Source organism: Accipiter gentilis, chromosome 19 (assembly GCF_929443795.1).
Source record: "Accipiter gentilis chromosome 19, bAccGen1.1, whole genome shotgun sequence".
NCBI lineage: Eukaryota > Metazoa > Chordata > Aves > Accipitriformes > Accipitridae > Astur > Astur gentilis.
The window spans coordinates 21091170-21108011 of record NC_064898.1 but is presented as its reverse complement, the minus strand read 5'-3'; the positions used below and the strand labels follow the sequence as shown (position 1 = coordinate 21108011).

Sequence of the window (16842 nt, the reverse complement as noted above, 5' to 3'; positions counted from 1 at the left end):
CTGCCACCCATCTGTCAGTTGTGAAGCCTGCGGATGCTCCAAAAAGGCAATTTAGCTGGAAAGACTTGGGATAAAATTCTGAAGCTTTCATGATCTCAGCACTGGAATCTAAGCTCTGGGAGCCTTTGCCAAAAACAGATGGTCTAAAATTCATGATATGTGACCAGATGGTAGCAATAACTTTTTTCCCAAAGCCTTTTCCTGTAATTCAAAGTTAAAAATAGGGGAAGTTGGCCAGTTTTTAGAGCAAGTTTTGGATATTTCTTATCCTGGGTTAGCAATTTGATTTTGGAAATTATTCTTATTTTTACTGTGATAGTGATGAGGAGTCATGGTGGTTGGCAGTGCCTGAAGAATTTATGGTCTAAATAAGATTGCAGGCAAAAGGAGTAGGAATAATCTCATGTAACTTTATGACTAAAATGCAGCTATCTACCCCTAAGCTAGTCATAAAGCCTCCTAATAGTCAGTGAAGAAAAACCTAGGCATTTCTAGGTTGTGATTCATCTCATCCTAAAGTCAATGTCTAAAATAGAACAGAAGAATCACATCTCAAAAGGGCCTATATTTTCACTGGTGACTCAAATGAAAAGGATTTTCATCAACTAGTTCAGCTGTAGTGATCTGTACTGTAAATGTCTGCATTGGGCTAGATGAGCTTCATGCAAAAACAGAGCATGAGGAAACCGCAGTACTTGGAAATCATGCTATCAAATTTGACATGATGAACAGCATAGGGGGATCTTAAAATTGCATCTACCTTTCTATAAATAAGAAAGAATCCCTTGCAAAAAATAATATCTTTTTATTAAGAGTTTTTAATTACTTTTGAAACCTTTTATAGTTTAAGCTATTAAGAAGACAGAAGCCACTGAAGTATTTTGTTGTGCTATCTTTGTATGAAATCAAATATTTCATAACTCATTGCTATACTAATTAACTACTGTAAATTTAATTCACGACTATTTAGTAATTACTGTGTTGTAAAGGTCTTAGACCTTCTAAACCCACAAAAAAAACCCAGCATACTAATGCAATTCATTAATCCATATTAAGATTAGACCTGGCAAACTTTGTGTTTTGCAATGAAACTTCAGTAGTACAAGTATAGTTATCTTATTACTAAGACTTAGATAATAGTCTTACAGTATTTGTTAGCACATTTTGATGTAAAATGTTATAACTGATAAGCATATATTTGGCATGGTTGTTTTTCCTATTCTTATTTGTAAACATAGATTTTTACAAAGACTCCTCCTTTCCTTGTTTTATCTGATAAGCAGGTTTCACTTTGCTACAATGCTAGCAAAGACACAATCCTGTCATATTTTAGGAACACCTGAAAATGCATTTATCAGTGATCATTACTGATATGCCACTGAAGAGAAGAGTTATCCTGGGACAGTCTCCACTGACTTACATGATAATTAATTTTATGTAACAGAGAGATTATCGGCTAAGGCCACTCTACAGGAACAAAAGCTTAACAACATGCAGTAACATCTGCCAAGAATAGCGATAACCTAGGTTCCTAGCAAAAGCCCAATTTTGAATTACCTGACAATGGAAGATTGGTGTTTATGGACAGAAAAACTATATACTTTGTGTCCATTTTTGCCTCAGATTCTGCCTGCAGATACTCTATATTATATAGCAGGGTGGACTGTTTGAACTGGCTTCTGAATCTACTGTCTGTTTTTAAATCATAGAAGCCTGTAAAATCACTTTTACTGCATTTTACATGAAGTCCCTTTGATCTAACTTAACTGAGTGAATTTCTTCAAATAGCGAGATTGTGAAAGCGACCTGCAAGACATGGATGTAATGCTACAGACCCTTGTAAATCTTTTATGTGTACCTATGGGTTGGCAAGTGGAGGAGCAGGTCAATTGGAGCTTCACGTAAATCCAACAAAAGCAAATGCAACCTCCTGCACCTGGGAAGGAGTAACTCTTTAGTGGGCAATTTATAGTTTTAAGTACATAAATATCAGGTATAAGTACCTGACGGGAGGGAATAAAGACAAAGGAGCCAGACTTTTATCAGTAGTGCCTAGTGACAGGGCAAGAGGCAACGGACACAATTTAAAACACATGAAATTCCATCTCAACATCAGGAGACACTTTTTTACTGTGAGGGTGACTGACTCTGGGCACAGGTTGCCCAGAGAGATTGTGGAGTCTCCATCCTTGGAGATATTCAGAACCTGACCAGACATGTTCCTGGACAACCTGCCCTGGCTAACCCTGCTTCAGCAGGGATGGTTTGATGAGATGATCTCAAGAGTTGCTTTCCAACCTAAATGATACTGTGATTCTGTAATTTGCACCTGAGTCAGCAGTGTGCCCTGGCAGCAATGAAGGCCAGCATGGAGGTCAGCAGAGAGGCACAGAGGAAGGACTAGAGGCAAGAGTCACACATTGCAATAAGGGAAATTCCAATTGGGTCTGAGGAAAAAAACCCCAATCTTTTTAATGAGGCTAGTAAGGCACTGTAACTGCTGGTTCAGTAAGGTTATGCGATCTCTGTCTTCAGAGGGATTCAGAATTCATCAGGACCAGGTCCTGAGTCATGTGATTGAACTTTCAAGTTGGCCCTGCTTTGAGCAGGAGGTTGGACTAAATGACCTCCGGAGGTCCCTTCCAACCTGAATTGTTCTCGGATTCTGTAGACTATTCTTATATGTAAAACCTGTGCGAGAGACTGGAACAAAGGTGATTAAGTTCCTTGGTTTTTTTCCCTTTAGTGGAGGACAGTATTTGTATTGACAGTAGGTACAATGCATAGTGTGGGTTTGTACCTCTTCATGGCCCATATCTCTGCTGCAATACTTAAAAAGTCATAAAAGTTAATCAGCCACTTTAAACTACATTCATTTCAATAAAACATTACTGGTTTTGAAAGACTTCTTGAACTTCCAAATAACTACTAATAACTACTATGTTTACATACTACCCTCCCTGAAATGCACTGTTTTCTAGAACTAGTATAAGAACAAATACACTGCATAATTCAGATTTTAGAAGGCATTTTAGCTAAGTACACTGGCACAAACTCCTAATCTTGCAAAATACAGAAAGCTGTAGAATCTTTTCTGGTGTCCATATAATATATAGAAAATAATTTCATATATAGTAAATAATTTTGTGGGATACAAAATAATTAATTTTGGATTTGATTAGCTAAAGTGGCTACAATAAACTTGGGACTAACTGAAAATTGGTGCTTTTCTGAATGCTGCATACTATGTTTCTTTGAAGCTTTGAGTTTCAAGTCGGTGACAGAGAATATAAAACCTCCAGAAGCAGAAACCATTCCCACTGAGTTGAAGGAGAATTTCTCTCAACAGTTTGATCTTTTAAGACTTTGATGCATAAAAACTTCTGCTTCTTTCTCACAAATGTCAGTTGTCTATGGGCAAACATCTTCTTTTTAATAAAGAAGCTCTGAATTTAGACTTCTTTTACTCTCTGGAGAAAAAAGAATTTCAGTAATTTATGGCTCAGTGCTTTTTTTTGTTTTATTTGAGTTTGTGTCAGAGAAAAAAAAATACAGTAGTTGGCTCAATTACTAGATAAAGCAAAGAACTTCAATATACTATCTCAGGAGTTCCTTCTACTGACACTTATTGATCATAAGTGTAATTCTGGCTTCTAAAAGGCAACACACATCTAAAAAATTCATCATACTCCATGAAAACAAAAGTGATCAGCTTATGGAACTAGAAGCATGCTGCAGTGGTATAACTTGACTGAAAAAAAAAAAAAAAGAAGAATAATGAAAAGCTTTCAATTATGACCAAGTGTAAAAGAGCAGAGACTCCCAAAATATGAATTTATTTTCAGCAATTGTAAACCAAAAGTGTTTTGAGTCAAAAATCATTCTTTCTGTTTATAGGTTCTCACAGTCCAATTCCGATTTTATGTTGGAGGTGTTTTCTCAAAACTCTGTCTAGAGGAATGAGTGGGTCATAGGAGTTCCTTATCTATTGCTTTCAGAAAATATGCTTTTCCTTTTTGTGAAGGCAAGTTTGAAAATGTGAATTTTAAAAGGTCTTGGGATCTAAAAAGCAAATAAGAGTCTTGGATAGAACAGGGATTAAAATCTTATGTTTTATAACAATCTCATGGTCATAGGAATCTTACTGAACCCATGATTCAAAAATCAGTTACTCCATATGTGACTGAATATGAATGAGTTTATTCGCAGCAGTGCAAGATAGATTTGGACAGCCTTGAGCTCGAATTTCAAGGGTTAATGTTGTACCAAAGGTTATCTTGGTATTTGAGACTGAGCTGTAGTTAAGAGGAAAGAGGGTTGATGTGAGGGGTGAGTCAAAGGGAAGAAAGTGGTTGTGCCTGCAGGCACATTGCCCTGGTAAGCTGCCTGGACCTGCAGCTATTTCATTCATTCTTTCTTCTAGGAAACTGGTTTCCAGTCTCTTTCCATTTGTGAAACTATCAATTTTTTTTCCTTAGAAGTGTGGATATTTGTAAGGAGAACTTAAACACGTTGAGAAAAGTACATCGATTGAGAGTTACCTTTGGCAGACTAATCAGAAAGAACACACGTATCCCCAGCTATCCGAATACCATAGGTTAAAAACTACTGAGGCTGTGCACTGTTTATCTTTCCCTTGTAAATGTGTCTTTCCTGATATTACTTTAATTACTGATTGTCAGGAGTTTTAGGATTGGGAAACTGCAGCATTTTCAAGGCATGCTGTGTTGTTCTACCATCGCCGCCAGCTACCACAATAGTTAGCCCCATTGGATTTGTTTCCCCCAGCTCTCAAAGTGATTTGGTGTGGGGCAAGGAACATAATACGCGTGCTAATGGGAGGAGACAAGAACTGAAATAACTTGCCCTCAGTCATCTAATAAATCAGGGAGAAAGCTTGGAATAGAATAGCAATTCCTTCTCATATTTCTGTGCCTTACAGGCTTCAGTTAAATGCCTACCAGCAAAGGTTTTAAACAAATTAGATCTGCATTCCCTTCAGTTGTCAACTAACCCACTGTGATGTGCCAAAGGATTATTAATTTAGCTAGGTATATGTAGCAAGGGAGGAACTCTGATGATAAGACCCTTTCTCATGCATATTTTGTTAATAAAAAAATAAAATTAAGAAAAATTAAGGGTAAAGATTGCATTCTGATCAGATTTTTAAAAATATTTCTGTGTTTCACTGAAGATGAACCAGAGGAGAAATTTTACAACATCACGCTGTTCATGCAAAGCTTGAAAACTGGAATTAAGAAACACCCTGATGTAACTATTGTGTGCAGTTTACCTGAGAAACTCAAAGGAAAGAAGAAATGGACGAGAGGAAACAGAAGCAAGTTCCCACTTGAGAGTTGGCTAGATAAAGGACACCCTTCCATTTTTGCCCCAGAGCTGACCGTGCTTCGCCTCTGATGAAAAGTCTGAAACCTAAATCCCTCTAGCAGCAGCAGGCACACAGTTGTTGCCTGTTAGTATCCATTTGTAGGTCTAGATTGCTTACTAAGAAGTGAATTGGGAGTGATAATAGGAAAAAAACTAGGGGCTTTTTCAGATTGATGTGAAGAGCTATTCCCAGGAGAGATAATGTTCTTTACAAGTGTGTCATGTGTCTCTAATCCAGCTTGGGCAACTGGCTTTATTTCACCATCATTATATATCAAAACAGAAGTGTGTCTGCTTTGTGATTCACTGCCTAAGTCCGTGTTTGTTAACTTCTGATCTTGTATTAAGCCTATCAGTACCAGGTCTATGTTCATTGCAATGGCATACAGCTTGTTCAGGATGTTATTGTAATTACAGTGCTGCCACAAAACACTGATTCCTATCTGCACTGTTTACAGGCCTCTGACAATGCTATTAGTTCAGTACATAATTTAGTAGTAAGTTAATAAAGAGGCATTCACCCCATTAGGCAAAACATGCTTGCTTTGCAGACAGTCATAAATTAGATCGTGAATTATTGACTGCTCACCCTGTCCTGGTTTGTGTTAGGAAGTTTGATCTTATTAACTCTGTTGGTCTGTGTATCTGTGCGTATCATTTTTGAGTGACTGTGGAATTAAAAAAAAGATAGAATTACCACAGGGGAACTAAATGAAAAAAGGCAGGTCACAAAATGAAAATCCGATTTTCATACATTATTTTTAAAGTTGAACATGGCTCAAGTTTTAAATTATCAACTTACACATCTTTTCATCTGTGGAATATATTACCATGTAATTCTCTTTGTTGCCTTCACCACTTCACTTTTCTTTAGCTGCATCTTTCATTTTCTCTTTTTTCTATGTGAAGTTTGCATTCCTTATTTGGCATTGCAGAGCCCCAGTGTGTCTTCGAATTTTATTATATTTCTGCTTTTCCTATTTAAAAAATAATTTGGTAGGCTGTAAAAATTCTCTTATGTGGTGCAAGAAAGGAAAGATAAACTATGTTTCAACAGCTGAATTCTCCGGTAAAGAGAACAGAATTTAATGGGAAGGAAAAGGTACCTCTCTGGCTTGTGGTATTTGAAACTGGTGAATTTTAGGAGCCTCTTTATAGACAGCAGTGATGGACATTTTTGTAGATGTTTTCTTTTGTAACAGAAAGGATCAGTTTCTTCCCCCTGTAAGTTTCTGAGCTGCTTTCCACTAATTGAAGCCACTGCTTGTGAATAACACTTGAGCAAAGTAGCACGTTACTAGGACTTCAGATACACTGCAGTCGCTTAATGCCCATTGCCCTAGGTATTTCACGCAATGGTACTGAAGTGGTTAACAGGGCTCTCTCCCAAGCGTTCCTTTAGTTCCCATCCTGCCTGAAATTACAATCGCCCCAGAGTGCTGCAGCAGCAGAACAGCACCATGCAGCCAAATCCAAGTGATTATTTCATCAACATGTTTGCACTGCTACTGCAGTTATGAATTTAAATAGCTCAGTGATAATTTATCTGCAGTAAGAAGCCTTCTGTGGTTACATACCTTCGAAATCATCGGCTCTTTATGGAGTCTAGTGTTAGTCAAGGAAGAAATATTTCACAGCTGTTCCTGTACTCGACAGGTGTAATCCTCTGGGGTACTGCTGAATTCTTCGTTTCTTTCAATTCCCACCGAACCTGAAAATAAGATTTTGGATTAAAAAGAAACTCACTTAACTGTCATAAAAAAAAATTAAGTTCCTTATAACCAGCAAAGATCTGGTTCTAAAACTTTTAAGAAAAAGCTTGGTCAACTTTTTGCTTCTGACAGCCAAAACCACTAACACACGTGAGACAGTCTGTTCATACGCTGTCAAAACTCTTGGCTGTGGTCTGAATGAACAATTTGGACTTTCCGACTTTAGCCAAACCGTATTTCCTATAGTACCTCATCATTGTTGTCACATTCCTTACTCCACTTTTACTGCAGATGTGAGAGCAGGGGTTTTAAATTTATTTCCCCATGGCATGTGAGTTTTAATATCGAACTTGCAAGATGTGCGAGTACTTTGTTTGGATGTGTTGCTTACATCATGCCATTCTGCATGTTACTGTGAATCATTCCATTACAAAAAGCGAGTGGTTTTTTTTTTTTTTTCTACTTGCCTATTTGCATTCTACTTAAAGTTGCAGCTAGCTCTGCGCTAAGCGTGTAGCCGAACGGTACTGATGCTCTGAAGCTGCTGAAGTTTCTTACTGAACTTGAACTGCATGTTTTCTCCTCCATTTCTTTTAACGCTACAGCTTTGTTTGGAATAGCTATTCTCAATCAAATCAGAGCGGAAGGGAGGGTTTTCTACTTGTTAGTGCAAGCACCTGGGAGGTAGCACTGCTTAGTTTTGTTCTCAACTTGCTATGCCTGATCTGTGGCAACAGTTTTCTTCTTTTGTGCTAAAGTTTCCCCATTTGTAAAATGGGTATAGTGATCATTATCTTTGCCTCACGGGGTTGTTGAGGAGTTTAAAGGAGTTCGTATTTGCAAAGCACTTTGAGAGCCCCAGATGAAAAGTGCTTGTAAAAATACTGAATCTGGAATTGCCTTCTGGGTTATCTGTTCTAACTGGTTTTCCTGCACAAACCTGAATACGCTTCAGACAGCGCTACTGTCAGTCGGGAGGATTTTAACCACGGGTGAGGAACAACCGCGTAGCTCGGCGCATTTAGCAGGCAAAGCGTATCCCAGTCCCGAGGAAGCTCCTCGTCCATCCCCAGGCTGGACTCGCCGAGGCCGGGCCGCGGCAGCTGCTCTTCCTCCGGGCTCTGGGCCTCGAAGCCCCCGCATGGCGCTGGAGCCAGCTAAACCGGAGGGCTCGGAGGGTAAGTCAGGGCTGCCGAAGCCACCCCTGCCCTCCACCACACCTACGGAGCCTGGCCTGGGGCATCCTCCTCTACCTGCAGCTGGGAGGAGCTTCCCAGCTTCCTGGTGCCTTCCGTCACCTCGGAACTGACAGGGTTTTGTTTTTCTTTCCCCTTTCTTTACCTCAACACCTTCCTCTCACAACACCCCCCAGCTACCTACGCCTCCTTTTTCTCGTTCTTCGCCTCTCCGCTGTCCCACTTTGGCCTCTGGCTTCGAAGGGCAGACGCGAATACCGGTTCTGTGAGCAGAAGTTTTCCTGCTGGCCACCATCAGAGGCAGCTGCCGGAGCCGCCCGGATCAAGCCGAGCTGCCGAGCGAGGCTGGGTGCGCGGGGAGCTGCGGTGCTCGGTGGCTAGCGGGAGTAGTTTCCGAAGGAAAGCGTCGTACATGGCAGTGGCAGGAGACGAGACGCAGAGAGACTGAGGATAACTGGGGAGGTAGAGAACGGACGGAGGAATGGAAAAATGTGGTAAGAGCGAAGGGTACCACAGCTGGAGATTGAGCCGGAGGAGAAACGCAGCGGGAGGAGAAATGCTGGGTGGGAGAAGCAGCTTAATTTGGGGAGGGAGGAATGGAAAAAGGAAATAGCAGTTCCTATAGTTCTCGCAAAAGAGGTTAATAAAGAAAATTTGACCCAAGTTTGAGAGCCTTCTGGAGCCCCTGCCAAAAGCCCCAGGGCCCTGCCCACCCTCTGCACTCCCCTTCCCTTTCCCTTCCCTCTTCCCCTTCCCGCCCCTGCCCACAGTTCACCGCCTGCTTCCTCTGCCGTCCCCTCGCTGTCGTGAGCTCGCAATCAAACACATTTGAGCAAAAACACGGGCGGGTCGGGCCTACCGGCTGATGCGTTGCTAACCGGGCGTTTGCCCAGCGGCTGCTGACCTTATTCTGGCAGAGCTACTGGCCTGAATCACCTCACGCTTGTGCCTGGTCTGCACTGTTTCAAATCTACTGTTTTTCGTAAAGTTGTGCTTGATTTGCAGTAAGTTAAGGTGGGAATCTCAGGTCTGTTGAGTACAAAATGGTCTTTTATCCGTGGAGAATTGTTTTGATCTGTCTTTTATACTGGCGCATCTGGCAAAGGGAAGGGCTCATCCCCAACCCAGCAGCTTTACCGTGACATACATTTGTGTTACGTTTGTGTCTCACAGCCCCTAACTCTGCTTGAAGAGGAGGTGACCTGTGCTGGGGGGAGAGAAGTCTATCTTACTCGGGGGCATTTTAAAAGGAGTTATGTATGAAGCGAAAGAACATAAACTCTGTACAAAAATCCTATAGGTGTGGCTTACCTAGCAAAAGAGTTAATTTGCCTTGTGTTATGCTAGCCAAGCAATAACTGAAGGCTTGATGGCACAGAAAATAATTCCATTATAAATGGTTTAGAACAGCTGTACCTCCAAAAGTATTATACAGTGACAGGATATCATTCTGCTTTCAGGATGTTACCGATGAAGAAAGAAAGAAAAAAAAAATAAAAAAAAGAGAGATCCTCCTGTTGTAGATGTACTTAGACCTTACTTTTCAAAAAGTTTATGCTTGAGTCTGTGTGGAAGTTGAATGGGTGTCAGCTACTCCTCCCTCAGCCCCATATAGCTACACCCTGTGAGATGAGCTACCATTAGCTAATAACTACTTCCCATTCTCAAAGTGTGTGTAAGGAAATTGTGTATAAGGAGATGCGGCTCTTCTGGGAGGCCTTAAACCAAGTGGGGTTTTGCTTCTCTCCTCAGTCTGCATTGGGTTTGTCTGTGAAGCATCCTTAGCCTCTCTCAATTTTATCAGACACAAAAAGAAGGACACTTTTTTGTAGTGGTGGTGTTGGCTCAGTCTTTGAGTAGATATGTGAGAAATTTTAACTGGATATGTTTTTTTCCTAAGATGAGGATGTAGAGAATGATATGTGGAGTTGATGTGGAATATACCACAGTTTTTAGCTCCTAGATATTATTGATCATGTTGAATGAGGTCATCATGAGTAAATTTTAAGTAACACCAAGCCAATACCATGCAGTGAGCATTCATATAGTTTATGAAACTTCAGCTTTTAGATAGCTTCAAATAATAATAGCAATAAGGTCAAGTTATTGATTTTGAAATAAGAATTAATTTTGAAATTTTGGTAACAAATTCACTCCTACAGCTAAAAAATTCCTGATATTAATTGCTTACCAATATGTTTTTGGAAATCAGTCATTTAAAATATAAATGCTTAGTGCATTTGGCAGTAGTAAATTTTTCAGTTTTCAATATATGTGATAATTTATTTAAATTACACAGATTCTTTATTTGACTTGTTAATTGTTTAAATAAGTTATTTTTTAAGTCTCCCTTGCCCTGTGAACATTTCTTAATGGAGTGCTGGCTGCATCACTACATAAAAATTTGCTATCTACAAATTTCAGGTCTAAAAAGACTTCAGAATACTATGCTAAAGCTGAGCAAACATTTTTTGATAGAAAATGAGGTCCAAATTGCTCTTCAGTGGCAAAGGGAAAAGAGTAAATCGGGGCTTCTTTCATTCACGACAGCAGTGGCAAAATCACCTTTCAGCTCACCTCTGAAGGGAAGCCTGCATTCACCATCCTCTCTCTGGGGAACCTGAGCCCACACCTTCCAGAGGAGTAATCAGACCATTAACCTGGAGGGGCTGTGAAATCAACGTATTTTATTCTTTCCTTCCAAAGTTGTTTCACTTCCTCAAAGACAAGTAAAGTAAATGTTAACTGGGGCAAAGCAACCTTGCAGTGAGTGTGCCGTTTTGAGAGGTTGTGGACCAGGGTCTCCTCTCTACGGATGTCCTGAGCGCTGCTCAGCAGCAATTTTACACAACTGCATTAGTTTCTATTGTTACAATTTCTGTAATATTTTTAAAGATTTCATCAAGTCGAAGCAAGAGGCAGAATTTCTTTCTAGTCTTGTGACTGAGGATGCTTTCCTGAATAATGGAAGATTTTGACTGCAATTTAAGAGCATTAGATTATACAAAGTGCAATAGCTTCAGTGATGGAAGCAGAGGTAGTTAAAGTGGTTTTCTAGGAGATGACATTGGATAATAAGACAGCAGATTGTTGTTTTGATTTTTTGTTTTCCTGACTTTCTAACCTTTTATTTTATTCAATTTTATTTTAATGCATAATAGAATGAAATTTATTTTTGGCTTGACTGGAAAATTTATTCAGCATGAACCAATGTCATTTTTGTCAAGAAAAAACATAATGCAAACAACTTTTTTTTCAGAGTTCAGTTATAAATCTGTAGGTGTTACAGCCAAGAGGCATTCAGATAAACAGAAAGATGGGTGGTGGTGTTTCCGTCTCTGAAATTAAATTAGTGTTACCAGTAGTTCAGCTATATGCCTTTGGCTTGAAGAGTTTGTCTAGTAGGGCCTTTTTTCTTATGATGAAAAATCAGTTATGAAATGTAAGAGATTATGTCCTGTTTCCTAACTACAAGAGAGAAACAGAATGACCAGGGAGCAATGTTTGCTGTCTCTTCTAATGAAAGCATTTGGGAACATGAAATAAAACTAATAAGCAGCAGGTTAAAATATCCATAAGGAGATAATTATTTGACTGGTAGCAAATCTGTTGAATTAATTGACAGAGACCACTGTGGATGTTTACAGTTTACATGGGTTTTGAAAGCAGTTAAACAAATTTGTGGAAGAAGAATCTATCCAGGGTTATTAAATGAAAAAAAAAAAAAAGGTATCTCTGACTCAGGAAAGTCCAGAGTTGTCAGCAGCAGAAAATGTATTCTGGGTAAATACAGTGTTAACGCTTTTCCTTTACCATCTGGTAAAGGCCACTATTGGAAAGAAACAGCAGGCTAGATGGACCCTTGGTCTGGATTATTGCTTCATATAGCTTTTATCTTCTAGGCAACCGAACGCCTTACTCCACACATTTTAGCTCGGATCTTCCCTACAGTGTGAACGTTCAGGCAATAGGGGCAGCAGTGTTTTCATTAGGCAAAGGGTTCGATTTCTGGGTAGGGATGTGGTCGGTAAGGTTCAGCTGGGTAGCTCTGGCACAAGCCTCGTTGATGGCCGTCTTGCCTTGCTGCCTAGTTGTGTGTCTCTGCAGCAATCCTGCTGCCAGGGGCCGAGGTCTGTGATTTTAATCTGTGGGAGAGGTTTTTGCACTACAGGGTTGTGACTGTTCTTTCTATTTTTATTCCTGTTGGTAGCAATTAATGGGCCCCCTCTTGAAATCAATCACTGCATGGCAGGTTGTGCTGGAACTCAAGCTAGTGCTAAATGAGCTCAACATTGCAGAGCTGCATTAATATGGCCTTTTACCTGTGGTAATTGGCTGTAGACATATGGAAAATATTGATCGAGGTGTATTTCCATGCTAGATCTACTCTGTCAGTGTCTGAGCTGGCTTGGATATCTCTGCGTGGGATTTCACTGTGCCAATTTGATGTAGTATGAGCTGTCTTTGGGGTCAGACTCACTTGGATTCTCGATATTAGCTTGGTGGGTATTTTCAACCAAGAGGTGTATATAAACAGTCCCAAACAAACAGACACCCTGTGATAAAGGCACACTGCTTAAAGGGATAAAAGGACCTGTTCGGTGTGGCAGAAAGGGTTAACTGAAGGAAAGCCCCAGCCTTGCCCCAGGAAGTTCTCTGAACTAGGCTAGAATGCAGAAATGACCCAAACTATTTTAAACAACAGATAAACCACTTTTTTAGCCAAGTTCGTGCCTGGAATGAAGTCTTACAGCTGAATTTAAGACCTTTAAAAAAAAAAAAAAAAAGGTGCAAATGCTGATGTGTCCTTTATTGAAACTGTGTGAATAGGAACATATTCAAGCTTCTAAATGTATTTTCTTCTAACAGTCTAAAGGCTGCAGGGACTTTTCCATTCCTAATTATATAGTGCAGTATGCTGTCTGTTTCTGACTTGCAACTTCAAAAATAGAAATTAGAGTAATAAGTGAAACAGAGAGAGAGGGGTAAAGAGATGCTGTGTATGATAAGGAGCTGCTCCGCTAGTATTTTTACTATATTGTTACCAGTCACTTGTGTTTTAAATTCAATTACTATTATGCTGACCCTTTAATACATTGACATTTCCTTAAGATGGCTGTTGTTTTTAAAAAAAATCCATGAGTAACTAAAGCAGTAGTGAAGGACAATAAATGTAAATGTCTTTTGACATTTCAGTAGCTCTGCTGGTTGTGTCTCAGATCTCAGGAAGGTCATGTCATTAACAGGATATGGAAACACACAGGCATTTCAGGCAATAACACATTCTGAAATTGAGAAGTATTTTCTGAAATCTGAATTATTCCCTGACAATTTGGGCTCCAGTCTCTGTTCTGGAACCAAAATAAAGCTCAAAGTCCTCTGGTAGCACACCTGCAAGTCACGCTGGTGTGACCTTAAGCCCTCCTGGATGTGATCTGAAATTTTTGACTGCGTTACAGTAGGCATTTTTACATCCTAAACCATCACTGGACTCCTCATATACAAAGGAGGAATTTTCCTTTGTCCTTTTTGCTTTCTCATGCAACCTTCCAGAGGACAAGGACTAGGACTTTGTGCTAGTGGGTCCTGGATGTGGGAATCGGAAATGTGGCTGAGACACCGCACCGATCCGGAGGGACAGAGCTGGATCCACGTGCGCAGGCTTTTTCTGCTGCTCCTCTGCTGCTTTTGCATTCTGCCGTTTAGGCAGGAACACACTAGAGATCGAGTTTCACTTGGAAAGAATAGGTGGCTCTTTTCTATACCAAAAACACTGCAAAAATTGAACAGTGAACTGTGGGGGTAACAACACAATTTCAGGTCGCCCTCCAAAATCTTATGCTGGCAGCTGTGGGCTGAAGGCTGGTGGTATGCTGAAGGACAGACTGGGTTTCCATTCTGTTGTAGTAAGATCTACACATACCCTTAAATCAAAGCCATTTGTAAGATTTTTTTATTTCAGTCTCTGGGCTGCAAATCATTCCAGTTACTGCTATGAATTGTGAGGCTGCAGAAGCACAGCACTAGGCTTAAACGAGCACACCCTGGTTTTTGGCAAGACTTGTTAGCTCAGCCGTGCTCCAGCCTTCAGGCTCCCAATGGCCAACACACCGAAACTGGTTTGCCAGTGCAGGTGGAGAAAGCATCCGTCTGGGTGTACTTACTTACAGCAATGCTGTGCAAGAGTTCAGTTCCCATCTTTGCACACACACAAACACACACACAGCGCAACCTTTGTGGATGGTGGAAGTGTTTGCCCTTCATCTCTCACTTCTGAAGACTGGTTACAAGCGTAAAGGCAGGGAGCTGCTTTTGTTGGTTATCTGTTATTTATGCTGAGTTATGCCTAGAGGCTGCACTGAGGGTTATTCCCGTTTGAGATGAGCCAAGAAGGTGTAGGCTCTCCTCTGGAAAGTTTATTTAGACTGTAAACAGGAGACAAAGGAAGTGGGACGCAGGTGGGGTTTTAATCCTCTATTTGAAGATCATGAAAAAAAGAAGTTAAGTGACCTGCTCAAGGTTGCACAGGAAGAGTTGGGGTGGCACCAGGCCAGCATTTTGGGGGGAAAGATTATATTTTTTTCAATTTATGTCATTGTAATAGATTAATGTCACTTGCTAAAGGATTCAGAGGATTGAAGGATTATTTTTTTTCTCTCAGGAATGAAACACTGTGTTTTTAGTCCTTATTTACTTTCCTCAGAACCAAAGACAATCCTGCTCTTGCTAGAAGCAAGTGCCTTCATGTTAAGTACAGTTGGGTTACCATTTTACTGTACCAATATTTGCATTTATATTTAAATCAAAATCACTCCTAGGATTTCAGGGTTTTGTTAAGTTCAGCTCAAATTCTGCTGTGTCATTCATAAATTATTCTCTGCCCCGAAATCATAACTTTTATCAAGTGTTTTTTTCAGTCAGTACCTGTTCTGTGAGATACTTGGAATTTCATTATAAAGCACGTAAGTGACAAATTTTGTGTTAGGATTGACTGGTACCTTCATCAGACATTTTCATAAGCACTAGATCCTCTCTAGCTTCCAGAAATAGTCAGAAATTTTCTTCTACTGCTAAGTTTTCTCTTTCTGTTTTTAAAATAGACATAGCAGTAGTTTTATACTACTTTACAATGTCAGAAAGGGTCCTGAGGGTATATGTGAATTTACTACAGAAATTGGATCTTGTGTCTAAGAATCACTGTACCTAAGGAAACAGTATGCCCAATGGTACATATGTATTATTGGCATTTAGGTTTAGCTCTGTATTCTGCAATTGGAAAGACAGATTTGAAGACTGCTGTAGTAAATTTGAGATCCTTTATTCTGAATTCTTAGTTGAAATTAAAAAAAAAATAAATGCTTTATTCCTCTTGGAAAGACATTATATTGGCCAGTACCAATAATTACATTTTTTTTACCCCTATATGCTGTAAATTTCATTTACTATGGGATCGGAAGGGTGTATATAGAATTAAAAAAAAAAAAAAGTAGGGGAGAGAGAGTCAGTCATCCTGAACTAATGGGCTGGAATGATTCTCCTAGGGTCAGATAATATATTTATATTTTTATTCACTGATCTCTGGAAGAAAGGATAATTATTAGTTATTTCAGCTTGTCACCTATAAGCACCTTAAAATGCTGTGTTCTTGTAACTTCTGGAAGAAAGGAAGCATCAACCCTTTTATAGGGAGGCTTTGGCTAAAAAGGTTAGACAAAGCAGGAGCAAAGAAACAATGTGAAAGTTTAGTGCTTCTCTCTCTTACATTTGTTGTCTACCCGATACCTCCATACTGATATATGGAGGTATATATCTACCTGATATATTCCATAGGTTTGCACTGATTCTCCCTTAGTAACAGTATTTTTACCTTGATTTCTAAGCTTTGACTAAAGAAGAAATAAAGTCCATATCAATTCAAGTTTTGCTGAGAAGGCAGCTAAAAAAAAAAGTTAGACTTGCTTAGAGGTAATTTATTAATGTTGGCCATTCTGCAATAGAGGGCATGGTAACTGTATCTGTGAGGAGCAGGACTGTCCCATTAATAGACTGCCAATTAGTCTGGAGGTGTCTGGATGATAATGAAGACCTGTGGATGACTGCAGCTTTTGGTGTCATGAAGTTGTCCCATGGGGGACAGATCATTCCCTTGTTCTTGAGTCCATAGTTGGTTTCAGCTACCTCCTTTATGGAGCTGCAAGCCGTCTGATGTGTCTTGGCAAGACCATTTCGTCTTCTGGGGCTCTCTGCTGCAGTACTAGTAGGCTTTGGGTTTCTCTTCAGGGCACCGTATTGCACAGAACAGAATGATCATTACTAGTTGTCGCCTACTATATCTCTTATTGTATTTCTAATAAGTGCCTAAGGTTTGTTTGTACTCTTGTTTACTTACGACTTGACTGAAGCAATTATCAACTTTTCAAGGATGTCTGCGTAATTCCTTGAGAACAGTAAACATGAAACTCAGATGAAGGTAGTCAGGTTTAGAACAAACTTGGAATAACCCCTTAAGGAACAGTATTTTTCCTTAAATCAACCCCTTATTTGAT

At 39.8% G+C, this 16842-nt stretch overlaps 1 protein-coding gene across 24 annotated transcripts in view; it reads left to right on the top strand.

Moving 5' to 3' along the window:
* Window positions 1-16842, top strand: part of DLG2 (discs large MAGUK scaffold protein 2) — a 1018327-nt gene that overhangs the window by 672322 nt on the left and 329163 nt on the right. The gene's annotated exons all lie outside the window — the stretch shown is intronic.